The sequence below is a fragment of the Lygodium microphyllum genome, chromosome 22 (assembly GCF_053477565.2).
Source record: "Lygodium microphyllum isolate KBCC chromosome 22, Lygodium_microphyllum_v1.1.10, whole genome shotgun sequence".
Classification (NCBI taxonomy): Eukaryota; Viridiplantae; Streptophyta; class Polypodiopsida; order Schizaeales; family Lygodiaceae; genus Lygodium; species Lygodium microphyllum.
In genome coordinates, this window is record NC_141156.1 from 58,705,498 (window position 1) to 58,721,729 (window position 16,232).

Below are 16,232 nucleotides of genomic sequence, written 5' to 3' on the forward strand. Positions count from 1 at the left end.
GTTTCATCGACATATTTCTTGATTGATGCAACTACTCTTTGTCATTGAAGTAGTTATGTACTTATTCAGTCATGGTTCTATATGTTCATTCTCTATGATGCTATGATGGATGTCATTACATTTGATGGGTTCCCAGCCATGGCATGTTGCTTTGAAATGGTTACCATATATTTCACTTTGCATTAAGCGATATTTGGGTTCAAGGCATGTGGCTACCATGCAACCATCCACCAGGCTATGCTAGGTGTTGAGGCTTGAATTATCATATTAGAACCTTAATCTTTATGCTTATGTATGGTTTGATGTAAAATAGCCTATAGACTTCAACAAAAAGATGATTTTCTTGATGTAAAAATTGTAAATCATGACTTTTGGGAGTTCTCATGTATTAGAATATTCAGGACAATGACTATTCTTTATTGTTTATGATGCAACCTGAATTCTTGTACCATTTTCTTGAAGATTAAATGCTGTTTTTTATCATTTACATTTTCGAAAAGATGTTGTTAGTAATGTTTAGGACGAGGTGCTTTCTTTATTGTTTAAGATGTATCTTGAATTATTGTATCATGTTCTTGAAGATTATTTTCTATCGAGTGTCATCTCTTGATTCAAGAACCCTAAGAGTTACAATTATGGGTATTCAAGGTAGATCTCTATATTGTTGTCCATGTATATTCATAATACTACTCAAAATTATATTTTCCCAATGCTTTGGTAAAGATGTCTCTGACTTAGTCATTAGTTTTGACGTATCAAGTCTATCTCTCCATCCATGACTTTCTCTCTAATGAAATGATAGTGCACTTCAATATGCTTCATTCCTGCATCATGGTAAAGTGGGTTCTTTGCAAGCATGATGTTGTTGATGTTATCATAGTATATGATAACTCCACCACCTATCTCAATCACCATACCACATAGAAGTAGTCTTAACCATGCTTGCTCACATGTTGCCAATGCTATACCTCTATACTTTGCTTTTGTGCTTGATAAAGCAAATATAGGTTGCTCCTTGCTATTCCAACTCACCATGGCTAAACTAAATGAAAAAGCATTACCATTGGTGGATCTCCTATCCATAATACTTCTAACCTAGTCTTCATCTACGTATCCAAACAACATAGGATTGATCCCTTTCTCATAGAATAAGCCATAGCTAATGATCGTTTTCACAGACCTCAACACACTCCTCACTGTATCCAAATGTGATTTGCATGCTTCTATATGAATTGGCTTATCAATCCCACTGAATAACTTAAACATGGTCTTGTCATGGTTAGGGTAGGTAAATTAGCATACCAAATATATTCTTGAATATACCAATATCCTCAACATACAGTCCATCATCCACCATCTTTATATTTTGGTTCTAGGTGGTTCCAATTACTTTAATACCCAAAAATTACCTCAATAATCCAATATCTTCAATATCAAACTTCTTGTGTAGCCCATGTGTTACTTCAACAATCTCTCTTTCAAGAGTACATATTATGATAATATCATCATCATAGATGACCACAACCTCCATTCCATCCTTTATGTGTCTGATATAGAGTGAATAACCAACCATTCTTTGTGGAAATCCCATATTGATAGAAACCTATTGATCCTCTCACACCAAGCTTTAGATGTTTTCTTTAACCCATATAATACATTTCTTAGATTGCATGCATAATGTGAATACTTAGGGTGTACATACCCTTTTGGATATTCCATTTATAGTTCCTCTTCCAATGTACCATTCAAGACAGCATTCTTGATATCCATCCGATATGAATTCTAGCCATAATTCAAAGTTAAGGAAATCATCAATCTCATTGCAATCATCTTTGTAACTAGATTAATTGTCTCCTCATAGTCCAATCTATATATATGTGCATAACCCTTTGCAACCAATATTTCTTTTTGTATCTTTCCAATGAGCCATCCAATTTGCATTTGACTTTATATACACACTTGAAGCCAATTGTTTTCATGCCATAAGGCAACTCAACTAGATCCCATGTCTTATTCTTAGTCAATGTATCCATTTTCTCATCTATGGCTTCCTTAAAATGTTCACTTCCAATTGCTTCTTCAAAGCAAGTAGGCTTTGCATAATGCACATAAGATACCCTGTATGCATAATGCATCTCCATAAAGCCACTATATGTCAACTTGTCAACAAGATACCTTACTCTTTTCGATCCTCTCAATATTGGGTGCACTAGACAGTGTCTCAACTATTTTTGCATGTGGGGGTATATACTTTCTTGTACTCTTTATTCCTAGATTTCTAACATGAGGGATCAAAATCTCATCATCCATAGACTCATTCTTTGAACTCTCGTCCATAGTCTTTTTTCCTTGTGAAATTTCTGCATTCTTTTGTGCATTGCTCAACCTATCACTCCATGGGCTATAATCCCCAACACTTTCTTCATGGTCTTGAGATCCAGACATGTCCTCAATATACTAATTTCTTTGACTACTATTTGCTGTTATTTTTTTTTCCATAACCATCATCATCACTGCTCTCATAAGCATCCATCTCAATTGTAGCTTATGTTTATACCAAGACTCATATTTAGTGAACCTTACATCCCTACTTATGTAGACCTCTCTATGATAGGGTTATATCATTTATAGCCTTCTTCTCATCTAGATAGACAAGAAAATACATTTGACAACCTTTAACACCATATTAGAGAATTTGGAAAATTTCCAAGTCCCAATTTCAAATAAGTGATAAATATTTGACCATGTAGCTAAATCTTGATCCATATTTGAAAGTGGGATTTTGGAAGGTAGCTTATATAGTATTCAGGGTAGACTCCACCTTTAAGTAAGATAACAAAATTTGACCATGTGGTCAAATAATAAAGGTATTGGGGGTTCCCAAAGTGCATAGAAATTCCCAATTTTCCTAATATAGTGTTCTTTAGTTTCATTTTCCTCTTTAAATCATCAGGGATATGAACATAGCATATGCAACCAAACAATGTAAAATATGCACTTGTAGGCGTTTTTCTATACATATTCTCATACAGAGATGTGAAGAGTCAATGTTGTATAAGAGTCCTATTCATAATATGGACTGCAATATGTACTGCCTCAGCCCAATAAGTTAAAGGCATATACATCTGGTTCATCATAGCTCTACTTCCACAATGATCCTATTCTTTCTTTCTGCAACACCATTTTACAGTGGTGTATATTTGCATGTCACCTCTCTTAATCCCATGATCTCTCAAAATAGTCAGCTAACTCATTTAATATATATTCACCTCCATTATCTCAAACACCTTATGTAACTCCCATTTTTTTTTTCGGCCATAGCTTTGAATTCCAAAAACTTTTTAAAAGACTCACTTTAATACAAGAAATAAACCCATGTCATTCTATTAAAATCATCAATGAAAGTAAAGGAAAACATGCATTTCTCACTCAAAGAAACATTCTAACATGGACCTCATATATCTAAATGTACCATTTATAAATGATATGTACCAACTCTCCCCTCTTTGAAAATGGAAGTTTAGATTGCTTGCCAAACTAATATGCCTCACATACATGATCATAGTTGACATAGCCAAATTGTGGAAGGCCACAAAAAACTTGCCTAGATTGCATTTGTTTAAGTATTTGCAAGTTAACATGGCTAATTTTTCTATGCCATAACTCAACATCCTTATCTTGTCCATGTCCAAAGTTTGAATTTGTTGCTTTCTATCAAACCATTTTAAATGATGTGTCATATGGTTTGTAGCTCGTGAATCCAAAAAACAAGCATCTTCTCTAGGGGATGTGCCATACTACTAATAAATGCATGCTTCAAGCATGCTCCATAGCAAAAAGATGACCTCTAGGTGATGAACCATGTGTAGAACCATAGCCAACACTACTATATCTATGTACATAGTGTCCAAATTTGGTACTTCCTCATCTCATTGACATAGCATTTTGCTTATGATAGCACTCCCTCTAAAAGTGAGCAAACTACCCATAGTAATGGCATGCACAATCTCTCCATGGAATAGAATGTCCTCTACCTCTAGAGTAGGATTTGTCGTCTCTTACAAAAATAGAGGTATAAAGGGACTTATATGCAGGTCCAAGTCCATTCAAAGTAACAAAAACCAAATCATCATCATCCACAAGTGTATTTATCAAAGAAAGGCCCTTCGCAATTTGATTTATCTCTGTAACACAATCACTAATCCTTTGATTCCTATGCCATGCATCATGCAATCTCTACTTTGATTGTATCTTCCTTGGATTTGTGTAAGTGCCATACATTTTCTCAATGATGTGCTAGCCTTCTTGATGTGTTGGATCAATGCCTCTGAAATGAATATAGATATCCAACATAAAACCTTTCTATTTTTACATGTCCAAATCTTTATAGGGCTTCTTTTGTTTGTCCATGGGATCTTCAAGAAGTTTAGAGCATGCATCTTCATATGTTATGAGGTTCCATAGACATCTTCCCATAAAATTCTTTTCTATGTGATAGAACCATATAAATGTAGTTGTCCATAGTCAAGTTGCCACCAACAATTTGAGTAATCTATGTCATTTTTAATATTATGACAACTATTAAAAAAAAAACCAACAATATTGCAATGAGTGTGCTAAACTACTATTCAAGCATGCGAACAAGTCTTGAGCATCAACCACTCAAATTTGAGATTTAAAAAAACATTAAAAATACCCAAGGAAATGCACATAAATCAAGTTCTAATGATATGGTTGCCATACATGTGTCTAAATTCCATCATATACATCCATACATCATGCCCATATATATGATACATCAGTTGTCTAGCAAGAAACACTAAAAAAAAAATCTCAAATGATGCTTGTATGGCCCAAAAATCATTAAAATTTTGAATTTTAATTAACTTTACATATAGCCTCTCATTTATTTAATGCATACATAGGATAAATACATAGCCTATGTTATATTTCTCAATAATGTCTTGGCATTTTGAATCTTTGAATTGTTGTGTATGGGACATGCAATAATGATATATTCATGATGGGACAACAATGATTTGCTCATGTGGTCTTGCATATGATGATGGTATTTGCGAGAATAATTTGTTCATGTTGTCCTGCATGAGGGAGCTAAAAGGCATGCCAGTATTCTATGGGAAAAAATCTTAGTGTCATTATGAGATATCTATGAATGTTTTGTGGCTATAGGTGGTGCAATGGGGACAAAATTCACCCAATAGCGACGTTTAAAGCGACGGAATTATTCATGGAAAAAATTATCCCCGTCATTGCTATTCGCGTCCCTATTAGCGACGCGATCGATTCGTCGCTATTAGCGTCGCTAACCGACGCATATAGCGATGCTAATAGCGACGGTTGCAGAGTAAATTTACGACGCAAATAGTGACGGTTACAGAGGGGGAAAAAAATAGGTGGCAGGGCATATAGCCCTGCCACCCTTCTAGCTATATGCACTAAATATTCTTGCATAATGCATTTGCCAATGTCAGCTACATCTAATGTCTAAAAATTGTGTATCAGATTATTTAAAAAAAACTGAATCCTTTGATTGCAAAAGCAAGATATAATTAATTCGAAAAGGTATTTCACAAGGAGCTTTTTCATCACTTACTTAGGCCTAAGAAAAAAAAGAGATTGTGATTACAAAAGCTAGATATAATCAATTCAAAAAAGTATTAATCAAGGAGCTTTTTTATCACTTGTTAGGCCCAAGAAGAAGAGCTTCACTTCAAGCTTTCATTATAGTCCCATTGAATAAGTCCCATTGATCTTCTGCTTACTCCAGCTTATTCCAACATTGTTCAAGTCTTTTTGGGGGAGCATTTGGACATCTGTAAGAGTTATACCATGGTGTTGGAGCCAGAAACCCTTATATAGGGAGTGGTAGTGTCTCTAAGCTCTACTTCTTCCTTTTTGTTTTTACCTACGTCTAAGTCATCTTCTATCTCTTCTTTCTTATCTTCACCCTCAATCTCAATGGATGGAGGTGTTTTAAGATCAAAAGAATCAAGCTCATCCTCCCCCTTCTCAAACTCCATTTTTTGAGCTCAGATTAATTACTGTACTCCAAGTAGATCCATGAAACAAACAAATTTCTCTTTACCAAGTGATTTGGTAAAGATATCGGCTACCTGGTCTTGTGTCTTCACATGAAGTAGATCAATCTGTCGTACAAGTACCATTTCTCTAATGAAATCGTAATGAATCTCCATGTGTTTGGATCTAGCATGATAGACGGGGTTGCTAGCTAGTATCCATATACACCTCAAGTTGTATACATAACCCTCATGCTACTCCATATATACCTCCTCAAGCAAGTCACCATTCATGAATGCATTTTTGACATCCACTTTTTATAATTTTCAGCCCTTAGAAGCCACTAATGCAATGACTATTCTCACCATTTCCATCTTAGCAACCGAGCTGAAAGTCTCCTCATAATCTAGGCTGTATTGATGTGCATATCCCTTTGTAATGAGCCGGGCTTTATACCTTTCCAACAAACCATCTGACTTGCATTTCTCTTTATAAACCCATTTTCTTAAAGACATTGAGTACCTCATCCTTGTACTTCCGAATGTACAGCCATGTGTATCAATTGAAATCATCTATCCAACCTATACTAGATTCTTGCAAATTTTGTTCTGCCATCTATCCAGTCGACAATATATTTTTGGTAATAGAAGGTACATGTAGTACATCATGTAGGCTCTTCTTTCTATCGTCATAGCTATAGCAGTCTACCTTCCTACTAGTGGGTTGTCTCACACTCGTGCCTGGTTTCCATCTCCTCTTCTTCTCTAGTGGTCGTTGTGCTCTATGGGGAGTAGCTGTTGCTGCACTAGAGGAGGCTCCACCTTGTACTCCAGGTGGCAGGCTTTGGCATGAGGCCTCTCCATGGCCGAGAAACGAGGAGATGCTTGCTTGGTGCCTGTCATGCAAGCTCGAGGAGGCAAAGATGGAGAAGCGACAGAGATTGGCTTCTCCTTTGTAGTTGTCCCCTCTCTTTTAGTGAATGTGGTGGCAATGGTAGTGGCAATGGCAGCTTCTCTCTCTCTCTCTCCCTCTCTCTCAATCTCCCTTGTGTTGATCTATCTCCCTTCTTCTCTCTATACATCTCTTCATCAACAAAAATAAAAAGAGAAGTAAATAAAAGAGAAAAACAAAGAGAGAAGATATAATACATTTACCTCAAAGCTTGAAGAAGAATCCTTTCGTGCTTCTCTCCTTCTTTTTCTTCTCCTTCACGGGTTCCCTCATTCTTCTTTGTATTTGTCCCCTCTATTTTTGTGGTGGATTGGCAGTGGCAGTGACCTCTCTCTCTCTCTCTCTCTCTCTCTCTCTCTCTCTCTCTCTCTCTCTCTCTCTCTCTCTCTCTCTCTCTCTCAATTTCCCTTGCGTGCGTTGATCTCTCTCACTTTTTCTCTCTATACACTCTTCATCAACAAAAAGAAAGAGAGAAGTAAAGAAAAGAGAAAAACAAAGAGAGAATAGATAATGCACTTACCTCAAAGCTTGAAGAAGAATCCCTTCGCGCTACTCTCCTTCTTCTTCTCCTTCACGGGTTCCCTCCTTCTTCTTTGCAGTTGTCCCCTCTCTTTTTGTGGTGGATTGGTGGTGGCAGTGACCTCTCTCTCTCTCTCTCTCTCTCTCTCTCAATCTCCCTTGTGCATGTTGATCTCTCTCACTTCTTCTCTCTATACACTCTTCATCAACATAAAGAAAGAGAGAATTAAAGAAAAGAGAAAAAAAGAGAGAGAATAGATAATGTACTTACCTCAAAGCTTGAAGAAGAATCCCTTCGCGCTACTCTCATTCTTCTTCTTCTCCTTCACGGGTTCCCTCCTTCTTCTTTGTAATTGTCCCCTCTCTTTTTGTGGTGGATTACTTCTCTCTCTCAATCTCCCTCAATACACTCTTCATCAACAAAAAGAAAGAGAGAAGTAAAGAAAAGAGAAAAACAAAGAGAGAATAGATAATGCACTTACCTCAAAGCTTGAAGAAGAATCCCTTCATACTTCTCTCATTTTTTTCTCATTCGGGAGTTCCTTCCTTCTCCTTTACACTTGTCTCCTCCCTCTTCATGGATGGTGGCAGTGGCAACGGCCTCTCTCTCTCTCTCTCTCTCTCTCTCTCTCTCTCTCTCTCTCTCTCTCTCTCTCTCTCTCTCTCTCTTGCTTGTTTACAAACCTGTAAAATGCCATGCTCGGGTTTTGACAAATTTTTATGAAGCCCCTCTCTCTCTTGTTTTTTATTTCTCTCCATCTCTCTCTTCCTTCCCCCTTAAGAAACAAAAAGCTTAAGAAACAAAGATATTGAAAGAAATGTCACCCCACCTCTCTTTATCTCTCTCTTCCCCCCTCTCCCTTTACTTTTCTTTATTAACCTTCTCTCTCATTCTCTCATTGTTTTCCTATTTCTCTCTCCCTCTCTCACGCTCTCTTTTTTTTCTCTCTATCTCTCTTTCTCCCTCTTTCTCTCTCTTCTTTTCACTCTCCTTCCTCTCTTTACCTCACCCTTCTTTTCTACGTCCTCCTCCTCTCTTCCTTCCCTCTCCCTCTCTCTATTTCTCCTCCCCTCCTGTCTCCCTCTCTCTATTTCTCTCCCCCTCTCTTTATCTCTCTATTTCCCTTTCTTTGTTTCCTCTCTCTTTGTTTTTTCCCCCTCTCTTTCTCATTGTTTCTCTCACTCATCCTTTCCCCCTCCCTTCATCTCTCATTTCTCTCTTCCTCTTTCTCTTTATTTCCTTTCTCTACATTTTTCTCTCTTTCTCTCCCTTCATTCTTCTCCCTTCTTTCCTCCCTCCCCCTCTTTCCATGTATCTCTTTGCAAAGAAAAACAAAAAAAGAAAACAAGATAACACAAAATAAAAGTAAGAAGAGGCAATGTACCTACCTCAAAGGCCTAAAGATGAAACCCTTTGTACCTTCTCTTTGCACCTTCCCTCCCTTCTCCGTTGCACACTTCTCTTTCTTCTTCATATATAGCGGCGGCGGCATGGTGATGAGCTCCCTCTCTCTCTCTCTCTCTCTCTCTCTCTCTCTCTCTCTCTCTCTCTCTCTCTCTCACTCAAAGCTTTAAGCTCTCTCACTCTCTCTTTCATTCTTTCTCGCAAATGTTTTCTCGGCGAATGTTACGCTCGGGTTTTCAAAACTTTTTCCCTAGACCGGTGTCGCTATTTGCGTCGCTAAAAGCGTCGCTATATGAGCCTCTATCGCTATATGCGTCGCTATTTGCGTCTCTATTTGCATCGCTATATGCGTTGCTAATATTAGTGACGCATATAGCGACGAAAATAGAGACGCAAATAGCGACGCAAATAGAGATGCAAATAGCGACGCTAATAGCGATGCATATAGCGACATAAATAGCGACGCTTTTAGCGACACCACTTTTTTGCATCGCAAATGGCCGTCGCTATTGCCCCATTCCCTTGTAGTGGCTATTGGAGTATTCAAAATGCAATTAGGGTATTCTTATTCCTTTGATAGAGGGTATTAGAAGTGGTTGTGAAAATTCCAAGCCCTAATACATGGGCATATTCTTTTGGATTTTGATTGGCTTACTTCTTATAGGTTATCTACATTTTTCTCTTAAAGATAAGGGTGCGTGGGGTCACTTATGTGCTTGAACTTCCATATATTTTTTATGGAGAGAAGGAGCTTGTGGAGTGTGCAACAGGCACTCAATTATGGGATGATTTGATTCTCAAACTAATTTCTTTTTTTGTGGAGAGAGGGAGCATATGGAGTGTGCAACATACACTCAACTATTTGATTATTCGATTCTCAAAGTAGCCTCTTATGTCTATTTACTTTTCACTTTGATGCTTACAAATTTTGCATTCCTTCCTTACTTTTCTTTGTTGTATTGCAATTTTGGCACTTTCTATGAAGGATGGTATCCATAGCAACATTTTCTTTCTCTTGTTTTGTGTACTTGAGGATGTATCTCGTATGGGATTGTAGTTGAATTGATAGGGTCCATTAGGAGAAGAAGGAGTTGATGGTCAATAGTACATGTGGAACACAAGAGGGAAAATTGTGGGGGCATTTCTTATAGCAAGCAAACTAGTTTTAAGTAAGAAGCTTAATAGAGATAGCCATCGTAGGTTGTCCAAGATGCAATGGAAGTTGTTGATTTGATCCCATTAAGCTTACTTTGATCGCTACATAGGTGCTTGGTTTAATGTGCATGTGTAGTAGGTAATGGAAAAGTAGGCTAGAGTGTAGATTTGAAAAGAAGAAACTTTGGAAAATTTATTGTTCTATGAAGGTTACATAAACATTATTATAGGGTAGATAATAGACATTGGAATCGGCATTGCATGAAGGGGCTAGATATATCATTATGACTATATTTCTTATGGTTTCACAACTAACATCATGGTGATCCATGATTAATGAGATTATTGGATTATTTTTGTGTGCAAGAGTGGAGCCAAATGCATGAAATAAGAGGGCATAGAACTACACAATTGGTTGTAAGTCATGTTCTAAGTCTAAACATTAAACTATTGAGCTCCATGTGTGATGTTGAATGCATGTGGATACCCTCATTCTAAAATTTAAGTGTGGGGAATCACATAGCTAGCCCCCTTAGCCTACAATATTACATGAAAATGTACGTGAGCAATATGATCCTTGACTATGATAGCCCAAAAAGTGGTGCTTTGAACCAATCAATAATCCACACACACGGATCACAATTAATACAATAACACACTCATCTCTAATGGCTCCATTATTACTCACGTGAACAAGTGAGGGATCCCAAAAGCAACTCTCAACATTGACACCAGTGCCCCAAAAGCAACTCTCAACATTAACATGTGTGGCTCACATATGCAGTAAGACCATGTCTTTCATTACTAACAATATAGGAATTTGTGGGGCATTTAGCACCATGGCCATAGTAGAAAATATGGCGTCATTTATACAACATATTGGGATTAGAAAATGATGGTAAGGAAAAGAAAAAGGTGAAGTAGCGACAACTTACACCACATACTACTTGTGCCATGATTCACACTCCAAGCTTTAGCCACATTACCTTTACCCAAAAATATCAAGGCTCTTTAAGTGTCAAAGTTAATTTACCTAGTTATATAAGGATTTTAAATACAATTGCATTAAGAGTATGATTCCTTAGGTTTTTCTTAGAGCACGGTAGTGATTGCACAAACAAGGAAAATGCTCCACTTTTCTTGAAAAAAGAAACATCAATGTTATCGACTTTAGAGAAGTACTAATTTTATGGAACCTAGTAATATGGATCGATGTGTGTGTTTTAACCACAAATGGCAAAGGAGAGTGATAGCAAAGGAGTATGCAAGGAGATGCGCAAGAATTAAGTTGGAAAGGATCATATTTTTCAGATGTATTACGATATTCTAGGAGACACTGCTATTTCCAATGTACTTCAATTATATATGATTGCACACTCACTTTTGTAATATTAATCCAAGAGTTTGGGTTCACTCCCATGAAAATCGTAAAATATATTAAGGTAGTTGGGAAGACAGTAAGAGGTTATGAGCAAAGATCTTCTATTCACTTTTGTTAAGAGGTCCAATTAATAAGACACATATATGTATTAAAATGGAACTGATCGAGAGTCTAAAACTAGAATGGGAATTGACCCTAAATCCAAAGTCCATATATAAAAGCTTTAAATATTAATGAAAAGCTAATTTGGGTGTGTACAAACTTGAGTCTTCTTCTTATGATTGCCTCCATCCATCTCCTTATGCAAAACATGAGAGGGAGAGTGAGTGTGGGTGAGGGTAAGGGACTTGGTAGAGTGAAGCTTTATCTTCTCTTACATTTTTTCTCTTCTTTCCATTCATGGTGGTGAGAGGTTTGAGAGTGAGGTTGTGTATGAGGACCTGAGAATGTGAGAGAGTTAGAGCACTAGGCTTGGAGAAACTCTTCTCCATCTTCTTCTTCTCTTTCATAGAGCACTTGGCTGGTTTGACAGTGAAGCAGTGAAGGAAGCGGTTTAAGGAAGTACCACTCAGATCATGAGGCCATCGTCGAGTCTTCATGGGCATACAAAGATAGTAAGGTATTGCAAAGTAGATTTTGTGACGAGTTTGACATCCTAAATATTGAATACATAAAACCTTATGAAATATAAAAGAATTGAATAAGTTAAAAAATTCATAAAGAATAAGAGAAAAGGCATGATAGGGCTCAACCTCCCCCATGGCAAAAGCCACGGTCTGCCATCCTATATTATGGAATGTAGTTTACATAGCTATTTACATTCATATCATATGTCTAACTTCAAAGAAAATACAAATATCAATTAGCTTACATATGTTATGAATTAAGAGTTTCATATAGATGATTGTAGTTGGTGCAAAAACTTTTATGGACCAAACCCTGACATTTTGATATAACCATCGCATTTGAAATGTGCCAAAATCCCCAAAATGGCTCTAAAAGCTCTGAATTCTGACTCTAGATGAGTGAGAAACAACAAAAATAAGCTTTTATCATGTTCTCCTATTTTTGTGCATGATCTTATTGCTTTGCAAAGAAAGCTAGGGAAGCTTGAACCATTTTAAAAAATAGCAAATCATTCCATAAAGAAATTTTATTTTAATAAAATCATATCTTAATTCTAAATTATATTTAAAAAATTAAATTAAATTAATTAATATTATTAAATATTAATGATTCAATTAAAATTATCATTGAAGAAGCCTAAACTTAGAATTCACAAATAAACTAATAATAACCTCATGTATATACATATTATTGTACATATACTTACTATATAGATTTACCTAAATATTATTCATATTCAATATTCTTAAAAATATTGATTTACCTCATTTCACCTAATAATCTACTCACCATAACACTAAACATGTTACTTTTATACCATCGATCTACAAAAAACAATGTGACCAATATCACACACATTCCTTATGTGTAATAAGTCATGATTATGTGGCAAATAGATAATGAGAATCCACAAATAAATAAATATAATTTTTTATTATAGTATTGTTAAATAATATCTATTGTACGATCCTGTAGTACAACGTGATCCCTATCACATTCTTAGCCTTATAACCTACCAAAAAAACTCACAAAATGACAAGTAAGTCTATTTTCCATAACAGAAGGTAGGCCTACTACAACCTCATGTTGTTTTCTTTCTTCCTTGCTTGGAAGAGTCAGACATGAGAGAGAATAGAGTGTGCCTTGACTGTGTGAGAAGTGGCCAAGTCCATGAGCATTGAAGCTCCTAAAACAATAGGAGTGCCATCCAAGTCCCACATGTTCTATGCATAGTTCAACATTCTTTTGGTTTTGTTAATGTGACATGGATGGAATCAATTACTCTCAAATAATCGCAAGGGAATAGAAGAGTCATGAGTTGAGATTATGATAAAGAGGGGAAGAATTGATCTCTTGATCTTGCACATGGCTTGATTTGAAACTTGCATGGTTAGGATAGGAAGTCATATTTATGAGAAAATAATTTGAATATGAATAAATATTTTAAGTAGAGGAAAAAATTCAAAATACCAAAAATTATAAGCCATTGAGTTGCTGTAGTAGAGAAGGGGAAGGAGCTTAATGATGATTGTTGTAGCAAATTGATTGTGTATTGTGGTTAACATTTATTTTGGTTCATATTACTGAGCATATTAGGGAAAAAAATTAGGCTAATTGGGTGAAGAAAGATGAGATCAAAACAACTCTTTGGATAAGGCATCTTATGGACATTTGAGTGCACTTGAGAGTAAGGAAAGAAAGGAATAAGGGAAGAAGATTGCATTCAATGAGTAGAAGCCATGACAGAGAAGAAGAGGGTAGTATTAGAAAAGGAGGGAGAAAGTAAAATGAAAATTTTAAAGGGGCTTACTAAAGAACTATGTACATGAAACAAGGGCTTATTAAAGAACTATGTACATGAAATAAGGGGTGTTTAAAAAGAAGATCTTAAATATGTATCTTCAATGAATGGACCTACCTTTTAAGAGATAAGTACCTTGCCATCAAGCCCTTGATCTTGATAAGGAAATTAAGGCCATGCCATTCAAATGTGCCCACTTGAGTGAGAGGAGAGAACTTGAGAGTATGAAAGAAGAATTGAAAGTGGACTTAAGAGAAAGGCTACCTCAAGTGCAAGAGAAGGCTCAAAGGAAATGTAAACTTGAGAGTAACATAGGAAAAAAGGATGTAGTGAGAGTGGTGCTCAAGAATGACAACCCAATTGAAGGTGCCTCTTGACTTAACTCAGATGACAACTGACCTTGCTTCAACCCTTGATTTGCCATTCAAAAGTAAGCGACCTCCATGAGCATGCAATAGCACACACACCCTATCACTCGTGCCATTAATCCAACCACATTTGGCTTGATACTTGAATGCTCACCACTTGATACTCAAATCCATAGTATAGGATTAACACAAATAGGGAGAAGGATACATAATTATCCATAGGGGGGAGTTCTGGAATAGATAGAAAGGTAAAAGAAAGAAAAAGGAAGCACCTATAGTGCTAAGAAGGGGGAGGGAGCTGTCTTTTTAGCAATCCATACAAGAGAAATTTGGAGGACTCCCAACTCCTCCACATTGTCAAGCCTTATGCGAACCAATGCCAAAGAAGTAAGTTTGCTACAGACATTGATGGTTCACCCCACCATAACCCATTCCACAACAACCAAGGGAGAAAGAGGCATTGTGGGAGCTTTCACTCAACCAACCAAAATGTGGGAGCTTTCACTCAGCCGCCAAGTCCCACGAACCGCTTATTGTTTCAAGTGTTCCAAGCCGACCACTAATGACTACCTCTCACATAACCGACGCGCCATCCATATCTACGGGTGTAGTGAGCTCCTCCGTGCCATTCGAGTTACCTCCTCTCCCGCGCACTCCGGTAGCTCCACGATCCAAGTGCAAGCTTCAAGCAAGCTCGATCCTCCTACTCCAAGCTCCAAGCTCCATTGCCGCGAGCAAGAGAAGAGAAGAGAAGAGAAGAGAAGAAGAGAGGAGAAGATGGAGAGCTTCTCCTCCTCAGTCCCTCACCCTCACACACTCACTCCCTCACACTCTCACACTCCCTCTCTCAAGCACAAGCTCAAGCAAGCAAGAAGAAGAAGAAGAAGAAGAAGAGGAGAGCTACTTTTGGCCACACACAAGAATGAGCTTCTCATTCACTTTTCAACTTTATATACAAAACCCTAAATCCCTTTTGGGCAGTCATCCCCTTTTCCCCTTTTTTACATGGCCGGCCGTAGCCTACTAGGCCCTTTTTCCCATTGTCCTTCTATCTTCCTAGCTTCCTTTCCATCGCCCATCTACATTTACAAATTGCACGGGTGAGAGCCCGGCGCTCCTTGAATTAAACCATGATGCGCTTGTGCCCTTTTACAAAAGTTTTGACTTGCGCTTTTCCTTATGCGCATTTCTTCCTTATTTAGGACTCTTCTCCTTGTGCGTCTTTGTCTTCTGTTTCTCTTTTCCTTGGCCTTTGTCTTTGTCTTCTGCTTTAGATTTTTTGGATTTTCCACCTTCGTTCGTTTGAGGGTTAACATGCATCAATGTGAGGGTCCAAGGAGAAGAAAACGAGTGAGACAAGCCAATAACAAGGAGAGTGGGACATCCTTAGAAAAAGGTGAGATTTGTTTATCTCATCCTTACATCAGGATGTCCATGTTTAACCATATGTTAAACTACCTCTATAAGAACTTATTAGCTCTAATACTTGTAATGAATGAAACTGAGAGGAGAGAGGAGAAAGAACTAAAGAGAGAGAAAGAGAGCAAGAAGAAGAGAAAGGGAGATTAGAATAGGAGAGAGAAAGAAAGAAAAGAGGAGAGAAAGAAGGAGGAAGCCATGGAAGCTGAAGATGAAGGTGAAGAGTATATTCTTGATAATAACTAGGTTGCCCTAAACTCGGACTTTAACACCCTATATACCTTGGTTAGTGTGACTGGGTGCATAACCCCTAGTTTCTATGTATCCCACTCGTTACAATGCATCTCTACCTTGAAGGTTTTTGCCCTAAAAAAGGAACAAAAGTGGAGGAAAGTGATGGGTGGGCTTAGGGAGTGGGGTGTAGAGTACTAATTTGAGCCACATTACAATGAAAATGGATGGGTAAAGACTAGGGATAGCATGCTATCCATGACAGGCTTGTTGAGGTAAAATTGTCATAACTTTTGATAGGCTACTCCAAATGGGGCGTGCCACATGTCAAAATGA